The sequence below is a fragment of the Capricornis sumatraensis genome, chromosome 19, assembly GCF_032405125.1.
Source record: "Capricornis sumatraensis isolate serow.1 chromosome 19, serow.2, whole genome shotgun sequence".
In the NCBI taxonomy this organism is placed as follows: domain Eukaryota; kingdom Metazoa; phylum Chordata; class Mammalia; order Artiodactyla; family Bovidae; genus Capricornis; species Capricornis sumatraensis.
The window spans coordinates 65,784,080-65,800,213 of record NC_091087.1 but is presented as its reverse complement, the minus strand read 5'-3'; the positions used below and the strand labels follow the sequence as shown (position 1 = coordinate 65,800,213).

Genomic DNA, 16,134 nt, shown 5'->3' with positions numbered 1-16,134 from the left:
GAAAATGGAAGTCAAGGAGAGGGTTGCTTTTTTTTAAATGGAGGAAAAAAAGAAAAAAACAGTCATTCAAAGAATGTCATGGGACTAGAAACATGATCTATAAAACAAGAAAAGAACAAGAAACTTTCCAGCACCTGAAACTGGCAAAGCAGACCTGAGCTAAGGAAACAAGGATAACAAATATTCCAAGGAGATCAATAGTACCAGTTTTCAAAATCTGATTCCAAAAAACAAAAGTGAAAACTAAGTTGCCAAAAGGGTAAAAAGAAATGTGCAAGAAAAATGTTAAAACAAGGTACACAAAATACTTTAGGAAAATTCCTATTTTTGAAGTATTTTTATATATTCATTAAATGCTCACATTAGCTTTTAAACTTAAATCCACAGCACAATTTTTAAAATAGCTGAAAGAAATCTTGTAAATATTTGTCATAACCATTTGGCGTAAGCAATTCTGCAGAGCTTATGAGATGAACCTTAAGTGAGAGTAGACTCAATTAAATTTTAAAATCTCTTAGGCAAAATTATAAAGCACACATAGCAAAAGCAATATAAACAGGTTATCCTGAGGAAAAAAATTGAACTACCATATTTGCAGATTTTTTTTCTGCAAATACCATATAAAGTTCAAACTCCAAAATTAACTTAAAATTAATCATTGGATATTCTTTAAATTCATCTAAATTTACCGGCTCTTATGTGAACACAACCAAAGCTGCAAGATATTTTTTTTTTAAGAGATTTAACTCAAATCATGAGTTGTTCTGTTCCTCCTCCAAGCAATATTCTATAAGCTAGGTACCTTACTTGATTTCAGTTCTGAAATTCATAAGCCCACATCTAAGTCTAATTTATGACATAATTAAGTGCTGTGCATGCAAAGTACTCTGTTCAAGTGGTTAAGTAAATCGTAACATAACCGTAACATGACATTTCAGGAATCATTTGTGGATGCTGCCACAGGAAAAGAGAAGGAATTATCGCAAAAAGACTTTCGAAATACCTGAGCAGATAAACAGCCCTTTCAATATCACTGAGGTCTTCATCAACTGTCAATCTTTCTATTTCTTCTGGTGTCTGTCAAGTGTAAAACACAAATTATGCACACAAGCATCAGCTCAAGTCTTGCCTCCAGGGACCCTACACGAGTGCAGACTAATGAAAAACTTTCGCAATTAAGCATTATCCTTGAAAACTAATTAAGGGGTCTGCCACCCTCAAATCACAGATATCTCTAATGGTCGGGTTTTGGTGGTGGAGTTTGGGGGGGCTCTGGGGCTTTTTTTTCCCTTTTGTTTACTCTTCTAGCTTCTAGGCTGAAGCCTGAGAAACACAATGTGACTTCAGAACCTTGCTGAAATCAATCGTATGTGCATATGTAAAATATGTACGTAGATTTCATCTCTAATATCTAAGAGTGTTTTGCCAGCATTTCCATCCCAGGAAATGCTTAAAAGGGGTGGGGGTGGGGGATGAAGACTGCAGCCAGCGGAGGGAGAATGAGAAAGACGAAATCTGGATTGGGGGAGGGAAGGGAATAAACTCTGGGGCTGGAAGGAAATCAAAGATATTGTGGCAGGTGGGAGTGAAAAGAGCTAAAGGAGCAATTGCGGGGGTCGGTGGTCGGTCAACCAGGTTTGGCAGCAGTAAGGGTTGGAGCCTCGGGAAGCAAGATGACTTTGCGGGGTGGGGGAGCTAGTAGCAGGTCGGGGCGGGGGGGGGTGCCTAGTGAAGGCTGAGGATTGGGGAGCAGGGTCTCTGCTAAGAGTCTTGGAGGGGCTGGAAGGAAGGGACACGTGGTGACTCAGGATCGGGACAAAGGGTCGAGAGGGCTTTGAAGACGGAGAGGTGCAGGACGACTCCAGGATGGGTGTTGGTGGGTTGGGAGGTGAAGTGGGGGCCTTGGGTTTGCTCGGATGAGGACGGGGGTTGGAGGGGGGGCGGAGTGGGATCTGAGGTATCTCTGGAAAAGGCAGCCAAGAGAGTCGGGGCCGTGTTAACTGAAGACTGGGACTAGGTCCACAACCCCGGGCAGCAGCAGCACCAGGGAGCCGAAGCGGGGGGAGGGGGAGCCCCAAGGAGAGGACGCGGGAGGCAGCGGGCTGCGGCTGTGAGGGGCAGCTCCCGCAGGGCCCAGGAGGAGGGGGCCGCGGCGGAGGGGCCCCGGGCCGTGAGAGAGGGACGGCGCGGGAGAGGACGCCGAGCTGGCCCGAATCGAAGGGGCTCGGCGGGCCGTTCCTGAGGTGGCCGGGTTGGGGAAAGGGCCCGGGGCGGGCAGGGCCGGGACGGGCAACTGGAAAAGCCAGAGTGTCTGAGGGGTCGCGGGCTGGCCCCGGGCGCCCGTACCTCAGGGCTGGGGGTCCAGGCTGGGAGAAGCCGAGCCGCGTCGAAGAAGGGGGCCCGAGTGGGGTCGGGTTAGGGTAACACGGCCCTCGGGGACTGAGGGGGGCGGGGGCGGGCAGCAGGACTCTGAGAGGGTCCCGGGCCGCCTCCTGAAGCGAACGGGCGGGGGTCGGGGCAGGGGCCAGCCGCCGGGCGCCCTGCGGGCAGTTCCTCCTCCCCGGGGCGCACCTTGAGGCTCCGGCGGACCGGCCTCTCGATGATGGTGAGCTCCTGCAGGTCCTCCATGTAGCCGAACAGGCTGTTCTGACTGAAATCCATCGCGGTGGCGGCGGGCGACGGCGGATGCATGGACCGCCGGGCCCCCTCGCCGCCCGGGCCGGAGAGGTCCCGGGATGCCGGACGCTCACAGCCCCGCGGCCGCCCACCAGCAACACTTTCTCCCGCTCTCCGCCGCCGGAGCCGGGCGGGAGGCTAGCGGGCGGCTAGCTGGCGGCGGGAGAAGGAGCGCGGCCACCGAGGGGGCGGGGCGGCCAAGGCGAGGGGGCGGGGCGAAGCGCGCGGGCGGGCTGTGGGGGCGGGGCCGTGCCGGGGTAGGTGCCCGCCTCGGCCCCACCCCCTCCCGGGCACCCGCTGCCGGCCGGCCGGACGCAACTGCCGCTCCGCGTCCCCTCGCCGCCCTCCTCGCCCCTTCGCCCCGCCCCCGTCAGAGTGCGCCCCAGCGGTAGTGCATGCGCAGAGCCTCCTACCTACTGCAGCCGGTGGAGGTGCTGTGGGGTCGGTAGACCCCGGACGGAGATGAACCAATAAGTGAGGGAAACAAAGGGAAGGTGGGTTGGGATCTTGGTTAACTTGCCGGAATTGTGGTGCGGTTATTCGTGGGACCGCCCACCCCAGCGCACGAGCTGGGTAACTCTGCTTTGTCCTTGGGGGAGGGGTGTGTACGAAAAATAAGCATATAGAACTTGGGGTGTGCTAGGTTGTTGGGACGGGTGATCTGGGAATACAGTCCGGGAGGGGTTAACGTAGGGAGGGCAGCCGTCAGAAAAAGGACTCCTGAAGACACTTAAAACTGAATTTTAAAACAGGATTTTTCCAAGAGAAATAAGAGTAAGCGGATTCTGGGTTGAAGCCTGAGCGTCTATATGGCTGTAGAAAGTGCGGAGTAGAGCTTGGAGTGCAGGCAAACGGGTGCTTGACGAGGTAGAGAGGTCCTTAATGGAGAAGAGCCCAGGCAGCGACGTTGAGTTGCTTGAATTTTTATTCTGTTACGAGTGGGAAGCGATGGAAAAAGTTGGGGCAATTTGGGGGGACCTCAGAGACAAGAGTTTTGTTGATCATACTCTTCAGCGCCCGAGAGTCAGCAGGACCTCTTTTTTTTATTATTATTATTTTCCACTCATTCCCTCCCCACGGTCCTGTTGCTCTACCCGCCTCCTGTATGCATTCTCTCTCGTCTGATGTGTCCCAGTGCGTGTGTGTATCCTCGAAAGACAGTGCTTTTGGTTTAAGTATCTGTTTCTAATATACATGAATGCTGTTGTGATAAGAACTCATTCTGTAGTTTTTTCCCTCAACATAATGTCTAAGAGAGCTATTGGTGGGGCTTATCATATCAGGAGTTCCTTAACTGTCCTTTAAAAGTATTTGAATTGGGGATCTAGCACATTTTACTTATAAGTTCTTTAAATGATAAACTGGTTGCCAGCGGTACCTTGTTATCACAGAAATGCTGGAATGGGTATTACATGTGTCTCTCATGGACCTTGAGGGAAGAAATGGAGTTCCTTGCTCATAGAACCTACACTGCTTGGTTTCAGTCTGCCCTGGTACTCTCTAGGATGGCTTTGCACTCCACCGATGAAGATAGGAAGGTTCCTGTCTCTCCACTTTGTATATTAACTTTTGGTATTATGTCCCAATTTATATTAATCTGGCATTGGTAAGGGTTTCCCTGGTGGCTCAGATGGTAAAGCATCTGCCTGCAGTGCAGGACACCCAGGCTCCATCCTTGGGTTGGAAAGATCCCCTGGAGAAGGAAATGGCAACCCATTCCAGTATTTCTGCCTGGAGAATTCTCTGGACAGAGGCTACAGTCCACAGGGTTGCAAAGAGTCCTACAGGAGTAGTACCACATTTTAATTTTCTTGATTTGTTGTTTAGTCGCCAAGTGGTATTGGATTCTTGAGACACCATGGACTATAGCCCGTCAAGCTCCTCTGTCCATGGGATTTCCCAGGCAAGAATACTGGAGTGGGTTGCCATTTCCTTCTCCACGGGATCTTCAGGATCTGGGGATCAAACCCACATCTCCTACTTGGCAGGTGGATTCTTTACCACTGAGCCACTAGGGAAGCCCAGTTTTCACGATTAGGGATAACTATTTTTGCATATATTTAAGAGTTACAGAGATGTTTTTCCTTCCGTGAACTACCTGCTTACATCTTTTGCCTATTTTTCTGCTAGATTTCCTATTATTTTTCTGAATGAATTTTTAAAGTTTCTTCAGTTCAGTTGCTCAGTCGTATCCGGCTCTTTGCAACCCCATGGCAGCCCACCAGGCTTCCCTGTCCATCACCAACTCCCGGAGCTTGCTGAAACTCATGTCCATCAAGTTGGTGATGCCATCCAACCATCTCATCCACTGTCATCCCCTTGTCCTCCTGCCTTAAATCTTTCCCAACATCAGGGTCTTTTCCAAGGGGTCAGTTCTTCGCTTCAGGTGGCCAAAGTATTGTGCTTCAGCTTTAGCATCAGTCCTTCCAATGAATATTCAGGACTGATTTCCTTTAGGACTAACAAATTTGATCTGCTTGAAGTCCAAGGGACTCACAAGAGTCTTCTCCAACACCACAGTTCAAAAGCATCAATTCTTTGGTGCTCAGCTTTCTTTCTTTATAGTCCAACTCTCACATCCATACATGAATACTGGAAAAAGCATAGCTTTGACTAGAAAGACCTTTGTTGGCAAAGTGATGTCTCTGCCTTTTAATATGCTGTCTAGGTTGGTCATAGCCTTTCTTCCAAGGAGCAAGTGTCTTAATTTCATGGTTGCAGTCCCCATCTGCAGTGATTTGGGAACCCAAGAAAATAAAGTCTGTCACTGCTTCCATTGTTTCCCCATCTATCTGCCATGAAATGATGGGACCAGATGCCATGATCTTAGTTTTCTGAATGTTGAGTTTTAAGCCAGCTTTTTCACTCTCTTCTTTCACTTTCATCAAGAGGCTCTTCATTTCCTCTTTGTTTTCTGCCGTAAGGGTGGTGTCATCTGCCTATGAGGTTATTGATACTTCTCCCAGGTATCTTGATTCCAGCTTGTGCTTCATCCACCTGGGCATTTTGTGTGATGTACTGTGCATATAAGTTAAATAAGCAGGGTGACAATATACAGCCTTGACGTACTCCTTTCCTAATTTGGAACCAGTCCATTGTTCCATCTCTGGTTCTAACTGTTGCTTCCTGACCTTCATACAGATTTCTCAGGAGGCAGGTAAATTTCTTATATATTCTGAATATTAACTTCTTGTCAGCCTTGGACATTACCAGTATGTCCCAGTCTTTCTTGCATCCTTTTAGCCTGGTATTTGCTCTCTTACAGTGTAGGGGAAGTCCCTATTTTGATGTACTCAGATGCATGCAATTTCAGCTTTGTGAAAACCTTTTTGGGATCTTGTTTGAGGATCTTCTCCTACTCATGGTTGCAAAATATTCTCCTACATTTTCCCCTCTTTTGCTTCACATTTGTACATAACACATGTCTTAATTCATCAAAAGTTCACCTCCTATGTACTGCAAATAGGAATTCAGTATTACTTTCTGCACATGCTAAGCCAGTTTTCCCAGCAGTACCCACCAAACAATCTGTCTTTTCCCTAGCAAGACGTGATGGCATCTGTGATGTAAGCCAAGTCCCCTTAGACATCTGTCTCTGTCTCTAGGCTCTCTTTGCTCTTCTGTTGACGTAGCTCAGCTCTTATACCAGTGCTGCACTGATTTTATTGCTGTGATTTTGTTATTAATATATGTCCTAATATCCAATAGAATGAATCCTCCCACTCTTTGCCTCTTTTCTTTTTCTTTTTCTTTTTTTTTTTTTTTTAGATATTGCCTTGAAGATCAAAGCAAAAAACGGTCAGGAGTTACCCCACAGCTGCAAGTCAGGATTCCTGGTCCCTACTCCACTAGGGAGAATTCAAGGGAAAATGAAAAGGGGTGGATCTTGATGGAATCAGGATGGAGAAAAAGCAAAGACACAATGAAGGTGGTTTTCCTTAGCTAATATCTTGTAGCCTCCGTCTTCTATGAATTTTCTGAAATTCTCCTTTTCCTCTTGATTTGTAGCTGCTACTAAACAATACTTGTAAGCTTTACCCTGTTTCAGATAAGATGTGTTATGTTATCTCCTATTTGAATTTTGTAACAGCATCCTCTGGGACTTGCTGCTGCTGCTGCTAAGTCACCTCAGTCGTGTCCGACTCTGTGCGACCCCATAGACAGCAGCCCCCGTCCCTGGGATTCTCCAGGCAAGAACACTGGAGTGGGTTGCCATTTCCTTCTCCAATGCATGAAAGTGAAAAGTGAAAGTGAAGTCACTCAGTCGTGTCTGACTCTTACCAACTCCATGGACTGCAGCCTACCAGGCTCCTCCGTCCATGGGATTTTCCAGGCCAGAGTACTGGAGCGGGTTGCCATTGCCTTCTCCTCTGAGACTTGAGGCTGTTCTTAATGAACAGTTGAATACTCTGACACAGCTTTCATGGACAGGAGGTTGGTGAAGTGAAAATACTCAGGCTGAAGAGTTGCACCTGCTGTAGTTACCACCATGTGGTAGAAATAGCCCACCTTGCCAGGAAACCTGAGTCCCAGTCCCGACTCTGTCAGGGACATGCAGTGGAATGACTCTTGGAGCCCTCTTTTCCTTATCTGAACTGCTTTGTTACAGCTTGTCTCAATGTTTCCTCAGAGCAGCCATGTGAGGTACAGAAGAGATGCACTACTTTTCCAATTTTATAAAGAAACTGAGGTTCAGAGAAGTTCTGTGGCTTAGGCTTGAGCAGCTAAGGGGAGGTAGGTTTACTTATTAGTTCTGTCCCTTGAACAACACCATGGTGGTTGGGTGCATGAACTTTGGATCCCAGCTGCCTGAGTTCGAGTCCTGGCTCTGCCACTTCCAGCTGTGGGCAAGGTACTTAATCACTTTGTCCCTCGCTTCACTCATCTATAAGACAGAAATAATGAAACTGAAAGTCACTCAGTCGTATCCGACTCTTTGAGACCCCATGGACTCTACAGTCCATGGAATTCTCCAGGCCAGAATACTGGAGTGGGTAGCCTTTCCCTTCTCCAGGGGATCTTCCCAACCCAGGGATCGAACCTAGGTCTCCTATATTGCAGGTGGATTCTTTACCAGCTGAGCCACCAGGGAAGCCAAAGACAGAAATAATAGTACTGGCCCTTAACACAAAGTCATGTGAGAATTAAATGAGGTAATATGGGTACAGTCCTTAGAGAAATTCCTGGCACACAGCAAGCATTCAGTGTCTGCTGTTATTATTGTTTTTACCACCAGATCAGTATTCCTCTGTTCCCAGATTCAGGAAAGATTAAATACATTGTGCTGAATCAGTTATTGTGGGAGGCAGAATGAAGCTGTCCCAAAGATGTCCATATCCTAATCCTCTTAATGTGTGACTGTTTTACCTGACCCAACAAAAGGGACTTTAAATATGTGACCGTTGTTGTTGTTTAGTTGCTAAATCATGCACAACTCTTTGTGACCCCATGGACTGTAGCCAGCCAGGCTCCTCCGTGGGATTTCCCAGGCAAGAATACTGGAGTGGGTTGCCATTTCCTTCTCCAGGGGATCTTCCAGACCCAGGGATCAAAGCCATATCTCCTGCTTGGCAGGCAGATTCTTTTTTTTTTTTTTTTTTTTTTTTACCACCAAGCCACCTGGAAAACCCAAAAGATGTCACTAGTTTAAAGATTTTGAGGTGGGAGGATTTTCTTGGATGATCCAGGTAGGCCCAATGTCATCATAAAGAGTCCTTACAAGTGAAAGAGAGAGGCAGGAGGGTCAGTGTCAGAGTGATGGGAGGCAAGAGAAACTTGACTAGCCATTGCTTTGAAGGTGGAAGAGAGCACACGTGGATAGCTGGGAAAAAACAAAAACAAGCTTCTAGATTCTCCAGGTGGAAATGCCATGCAGCCCCTGCAGCCACCTTGAATTTAACCCAGTGAAACCCAGTTCTAATCTCCGGAACTGTGAGATAATAAATTTGTGTTTTTCAAGCTACTAGATTGGTGGTAATTTGTTACAGCAGCAGTAGGAAACTAATATAATTATAATATGATAATGAGAAAACTATTTAAATTAGATTTCTAATTGAGACCATAGGCAAAATCATTTTCAGGTGAGTAAAAAACCAAAGACAAACGTTTGGAAGAAAATATAGAAGAATAGTTTTATGACATCATGGAGAGTTTTCTTATACAAAAAAAAAAAGATTATAAATATAATATATAAAAGATTGATAAATGTAACTACTTTGAAATTTAGAACTCGGTTCGTCATAATGCACAAGAAAACCTACAAATCAGGAAAGGATATTTACAATAAAATAGCCATGGAAAAAATGCTGTCTAGAATTAAGAACTCCGAAAACTCAGTAAGAAGACAGCTAAGTGGAAACACCGGCAAAATATATGAGCAACTGTTTTGCAAAAGAAAACTCACTAGTAAACCTATGGGAAAAAGCCCAGCCTCATTAATAATCAGGGGAAGGTAAATGTAGACACCTACAGAACAGGCACAAATTTTAAAAGTCTGACGGCATCAGGTGTCTGAAGGATGTAGAACGGAGGGGACTCTTGCACACTGTTGGTGGAAATGAAAATTGTTGTAAGCACTTTGGAAGCCATAGCATTGACTTGTAAAATGGAATTTACCTCTTCAAGGTATGTACTGTGTACCCTAGAGGAATTCTTTGCACACTTGCACAGAGACATGTACAAGAAAGTTCACAGCAGTACAAATTGCAATTGCAAAAAGCTGGTAACAATTCAAATACCCATTAACAGGAGGATAAATTAATTATATTAAACTCTATCAGTGGAAAACTGTGATGATAAAAATGAACCCCAACTATGTAATTCTACAAAAATAAATCTCACAAAGGTGTTGAACAACAACTGCAAATTGCCAAAGACTACATACAGTGCTATACTATTTATATAACATTCAAAAGCAATACTATATGTAATAACTGCATCCATGACAAGTCGCTTCAGTCATGTCTGACTCTTTGTGATCTGACGAACTATAGCCATCCATGCTCTTCTATCCACAGGATTCTCCAGGCAAGAATACTGGAGTTGGTTGCCATGCCCTCCTCTAGGGGATCTTCCTGACTCTGGGGTCGAACTCGCGTCTCATTTCTCCTGCATTGGCAAGTGGGTTCTTTACCATTAGCACCATGGGAAGCCCCATGTGGTTAAAATGTTGATAAGGAAAAGGAGATGATGGATAAAAAATGGAGGCTTTTGTTAATCTCTGGGACTGAGATGTGATCAGGGAGGGGCACATAGATGTTAGTGACCTGTTTGTTTTCTGTTTCAGTTTTTCAGCCACGCCCAAATCAGCATGTGGGATCTTAGTTCCCAGACCAGGGATGAAGCTCACCCTGCAGTGGAAGTGCAGTCTTAACCACGAAACCCCCAGGGAAGTCCCAAGTGATGTGTTATTTTTTAAACTGGGTAGTGATATGTGAGTGTTTTATTGTTAGGCTTGAAATATACATATGTATTCCGTATCATGTTTTATGCATGAAGTATTTTAGAATTTTTTAGATCTGGGAGGTGATGTGGTTTCCAGTCATAGCATAGCCACTGCATTCATCCAACCATTCATTCAAAAAATATTTCAAGATTATACTTTATATGTTATATTAAGCATTAATCATAGCTATATTATAGGCACTGTTCTAGGTCTAGGGATTCATAGTAAGCTAGGTACAGGTCCTACCATTAAGGAGTACATACCCTAGGGATAGCAATAGAAATTGATCTAATAATTGATATAATTAAATAGATAACTACAAACTGTAATAATTACTATGGAAAAAATACAGGGAGCAGACTGATGGAGGAGGATCACCTCAACTATTTTTGCATAAGTCAGAAATCAACTTCTATTGTGTTAAGCCACTGAGAATTCATGTTTTCTGTTACTGCGGCATAGCCCATCTGTCCTAATGAATAAAAGATTCTAGGGGCACCAGAGTGACAATAGAGAGACGAGCTAGGAGATGATAGGAGCTTGGACTAGAGTCATGATGATAGAGATGGAGCAATGTGAACAGATTCAAGAGAGGTTTTGGAGGTAGCTGGGGATGGATTAGAGGTGGAGGGGTGGGGGTGAGGGAGACAAAGGCATTAAGGATATTTCCAAGTTCTGTGCTTGTGCAGCTAGCTGCATGGAGCTATCACCCACCCTGTGCTCATTCTGTGATTTCTTCAATGTGTGAGTAGATGGCAACTGCTGACAACGGTCGCGGAGGTCCACCTATAGCCCCAAGAGGACTTTCCCCAAGTTAGCACCTGCCCCATGGAACAGCTCCCTTCTCACCAGCTTGGGTCTGAGTGAACTAGTTCAGGTTCCTACTAGGCTATACCTGTTAGAATCTGCCCAGTACCTGGCACAACAATTAACAGATAGCAAGGCTTCTGTTACTGTTTGTTGAGAAAGTGGTAAGAGAAAGATGGAAGAGGCAGGGAGCATAGGGCAGGGAACACTAAATTGACATTGTTGTTTAGTCACTAAGTTGTATCCAACTCTTTGTCACTCCATGAACTGTAGCACTCCAGGCTTAGCAGAAGATCTGCCACCCTGGGCCAAGTCACCTGGATTAATGGAGCCTTTGCTGCTTCTTTTTCTTTTCTGCCATGATGTGCGGCTTGCAGGAGTTTATTAACAGTTCCCCGACCTGGGATTGAACCCAGGTCACAGCAGTGGAACCTCCAAGTCCTAAGCACTGGCTCTCCAGAGAATCCCTGCTCTTCTTTTGAAGTCAGTCCCAGCACAGTCAGAATGATACTATGCTCTAAACCAGGGCTTCTCAACCTTGTTACTGTGGGATTCTTGGTAATTCTTTATTTGGAAAGTGAAGTGACAGTTCGCTCAGTCATGTCCAACTCTTTAGGATCCCACGGACTGTAACCCACCAGGCTTCTCTGTCCGTGGAATTCTCCAGGCAAGAATACCGAAGTGGATTGCCATTTCCTTCTCCAGGGGATCTTCCTGACCCAGGGATCGAACCTGGGTCTCCTGCATTGCAGGCAAATTCTTTACCATTTGAGCCACAGGGAAGCCCTCTATTTGGGAGCTGGAGCAAAATGCTATCATGTACGTTAGCAGCCTCCCTGGCCTCTACCCACTAGATGCCAGTGTCTGACATAACCCTCTCCTCACACCTTCTCAGTTATGACCCTGGAAATATCTTCAGACACTTGCCAGATTTGGACACAAAACCCTCTTCTTCCCAACTGAGAACCACCGCTCTAAACTCTGCAGCGACTCCCCACCTCCTGCAGAGAACGTCCTCCCACATCCCATCACGTCTCTGATCTCCCATCCTCCCGTTTTCTCCCTCATCCACCCTGCTTTTTTGCATGCACTGGAGTCCATGCTGTCCCGTGGGCACTCGCGGGGTGAGGCGCGTCAGAGCCCTGAAGCCTGGGATGCTCTTCCATCGGAGTTTCAGAAGATTCCCCCCCCCCACCCCATTGCATCCTTCAGGGTTTTCCTCAAATGTCCCTTTCTCAAGGAAGCCAGCTCAGAACACCTTTTATGAAAATGTTTTGGTTTGTTAGGGCCAAAATACCACAGACTGGGTGACTTAAGCAACAGAAGTATACTGTCTCTCCACCTAGAGGCTGGAAGTCCAAGATCAAGGTGTCAGCAGGGTTGGTTTCTCCTGAGGCTTACAGGCAGCTGTGTCTTCACAGGGTCTTTTTTCTGTTTGTAGGCATCCCTGGTGTCTCTTTATGTGTCCACATTTTCTCTTCTTATAAGGACACCATGCATGTTGGGTCTGGAGTAGGAAATGGCCACCCACTCCAGTATTCTCGCCGGAATAATCCCATGGACAGAGGAGCCCGGCCGGCTAGAGTCCCTAGGGTTGCAAAGAGTCGGACACAGCTGAGTGACTGAACACATATATTGGGCTAGAACCCACTCCAATGGCCTCATTTTAACTCCACCCCTTTAATAGCCCTGTCTCCAAATGCAGTCACGTTCTGAGGTGCTAGGGGTCAGGATTTAACACATGAATTTTGGAGGACATAGTCCAGCCCATAATACCCAACCATCACCACTACCAGCACTCATCTGTCTAACATCTGAGTATTTTTCTTATTCATCTCTTACAGTCCTCTCCCCTCTGACCCTCCCCTCAAGCGCTGTCTGCCATAAAAGGAGGGGCTTTGTCCACGTGGTTCACCACTGCATCCTCAGTGCCTAGAATTGCCCCTGGAACATGGTAGCTGCTTATTAATTAGTTGTTCAAGTGATGAATGGGCAGAGCTTCTCCATTAACTAGTTATGAACTTGGGGAAATGACTGAACTTCTCTAGCTCTCAGCTCCCTCTGTCAAGTGAGGGAGTCAGGCTAGATAACATAGAATGAGAATTCTGCCCTATTTGAATCTTAGCACACACTCTTCCTTGGATGGTGCAGCCCTAGGGCAACCCAAGTGAGTGGAGTGAAGCAAGATGGGGCACAGATGGAAACAGATACAGGCACTGTGCTGCCCAGCCAGCCGCCAGTTCACAAAGACACAGCCAGGTAGGTGTTTAGTCACAGAGGACCTTCTCCAGACAGGCTGTGCAGACACCTGGCCTGGGAACCACTGTGAGAATCAGTTTCCCCTGCCGTCTACCTTCTATGGGTCACAGTTGGCTCCCTGAGGAGTCAAGTCCCTGGCACTCTAATGGTTTCACCTGGTTCCTTCAGCAGCTCCTGGGGGCACCAGGCCCCAAGCCCTCTGGAGGAAGGTCTCAATCCTATGAAGGCCTCAACCTCTGAGGCTGCAGGGAACCAAGAAAATAGGGTAATCGGGACAGCCATCTCTGGTCCTTAGGGTCAAAGTGGCTCAGAGCCTAGGAGACAGCCGAGATGCAGAGACTCTCAGATGGCCTAAGATGTGTCCAAGCAGGAAGATAAGGGAAGGAACAGTGAGGAGGGTCACAGCTGGGGTGTCTGCCACCCAGGTCAGGATAGAGCTGGTAGGAAGCATTGATGGGCTGCAGCCATTGAGGAAGGAGGTCAGACAGAGACGTGCATCCTAGCAGGCAGGGCACTGGGTGGGCTAGATGGAATCGGTCCTTTTGAAGTCCTGAAGGGGACTCCATGGCCCCATGAGCAGCCCAGCCTCCTGGAATTATTCTGGCTGGTCCTTGAACAGGCAGTTAGCATCATCACCCGCAGGGGTAGGCTCCAGGTGAATGTGATGGGGAAGTGGGGTGGGGGGTGTCCCATTTCCTCAACAGGGAGCCCTGTGGTGGGGCAGGCAGGGAACTGTTTCATTAGCAACAGGATTTGGGTGCTCAGCTTAACTTCCCCCCACCCTGGTCCTCCTCACTATTAACTGCCTCCACCCCTAGCCCGGCCTGATTGTCACTTTGCCAACTCTTCCAAACTCCAGCCGCCCCCTCAGCTGTCTCTGGAGGGTGAGAGGGTGCTCACTGCCACAGCGCTTCTCCTCTGGGAGGGGGTGTTCTTTTCTCATGTGTGGGCCGGGTGTATTGGGCTGTGCCCCAACACAAGGGCAGGCTCCTCCCTCCAGAGGTGGTCATCCCCGCCAGAAGTGCAGTCGCACATTTGTCTCCTGGGAGGCGGTGGGCGAGGGAAGCAGAACGCAGCGTGTGAGCGTGGGGAGGGGTGTCTGCAGATCCTGGGATGGGGTGATGGGCCCTGAGAGCAGGGAGCTGATGCTGCTGACTGTCTGGAGAGGCAGCGGGAGGCTGATTATAGGGCTGGGTCTCTCGGCCCTGGATGTGGGTGCAAGAGCCTGCGGACGCACTTGACTGTCAAGGTGGGGGTGATGGTTACCCTGGTGACTGGGCTAGGAAGTGGGTTGGCCTTGCAGGCAGTAACGCTGGAAAGAAAATATAGTAAGCACTGGTTAGGGCTTCTCTCTTCTTTTTCTTGATTGGAGCACCGGTTAGATGGAGCCTTATTATCCTAAATGAAGGACAACTTTCAGTGGTCAGCCCACCGTATTCTCTACTGTTTCCTGTGAACACCCCACTTCACACCTTTAAGTCCTGATGGCTCAGCAGTAAAGAACTGGCCTGCAATGCAGGAGGCACAGGAGACGTGTGTTCAATCCCTGGGTCAAGAAGATCCCCTGGAGGGGAGGACATAGCAATCCACTCCAGTATTCTTGGCTGGAGAATTCCTTGGTTAGAGGAGTCTGGCCGGCTATTGTCCATAGGGTCACAAAGAGTCAGACATGACTGAAGCAACTAAGAACAAGCATGTCAGCTAGTATAGAAGATCTTGGTCCTAGTCTCAACTCACCCTGGTACCTGGGGAAAGTCACTTCCTCTCTCTAGGTACCACTCAGATCTCCAAGACCCCCAAGATCCCTTCATATTCTAATTCCTTGGCCCAACCCCCCAGATATTCTGACTCAGCAGGTCTGGAACTGGGCCCGGGACTCTGCATCTTAGCCCTTCCTCTTCCACTTCCCCAGGTTCATTGTTGTACCTTCAGTTCAGAACTACTGAAGCTGGGTGCTAAGAGCTCAGGCATGGGAATCAGACAGTCCCAGATTTGAATCTCACCTCTGCTGCCTACCGTTTATCTACAGCCCATCTGAGCCTCAGTTTTCTCACCTCTATAATGGGGGAAAGAGAACTGCCAGAGTGTTGTGATGAGAATCAGCTGAGATGAGGCTGCAGGCGTGCCTGGCACGTGATGAGGGTCCCATAAGTGTTACGCTAAATTTTACTTGCTATTCTGTGTGAATCGGTAGTGTCTCTACTATCCTCTCCCCTTCCCAGCAGCCCCCTTCCGTCTAGCCTTCTCCAGCCAAATCCCACATCCAGGAAAATGGTCTCAGCAGTAAGCGAGGAAGCGTCAGGCTAGAGGAGGAGGAGACAGTATACTCACAGCTGGGGCCCTCACACCCTGTTCCATCTGTTTAATCTGTTGCCATGACAACTCATAGCTTACCAGCCTCTGTGGGGTAGAACAACTTCCTCGGACGCTCTGGATGTGAATGGTCATTTTCCCCAGGCACCAGCAGCTGGGAGATCTCTACGGCCACCCCCATCCTATCCACCACATTTTCATTTCAGGATAAACTGAGGGCCTCTCCAGGACAAGGACATAGCTGAATTTTGCTTCAAGGCTCCAGCACCTAACATAGTTACCAGCATTTGCTTTTATTCAGTTGCTAAGTCAGCAAGGAGATCAAACCAGTCCGTCCTAAAGGAGATCAGTCCTGAATCTTCATTGGAAGCACAGATGCTGAAGCTGAAGCTCCAATGCTTTGGTCACTTGATGCAAAGAACTGACTCTTCGGAAAAGACTCTGATGCTGGGAAAGATTGAGGCAGGAGGAGAAGGTGACAACAGAAGATGAGACGGTTGGATGCCATCATTGACTCAATGGACATGAGTTAGAGCAAGCTCCGGGAGACAGTGAAGGATAGGGAAACCTGGTGTGCTGCAGTCCGTGGGGCCACAAAGAGTTGGACACAACTGTGCAATTGCACTGAACTGAGT

The 16,134-nt window shown here is 47.6% G+C and overlaps 1 pseudogene; it reads right to left on the bottom strand.

Moving 5' to 3' along the window:
* LOC138095512 (serine/threonine-protein phosphatase 4 regulatory subunit 4-like) overlaps positions 1-2,691 on the bottom strand; it is a 49,408-nt pseudogene extending 46,717 nt beyond the window's left edge.
* Positions 2,692-16,134: the final 13,443 nt, after the last annotated feature.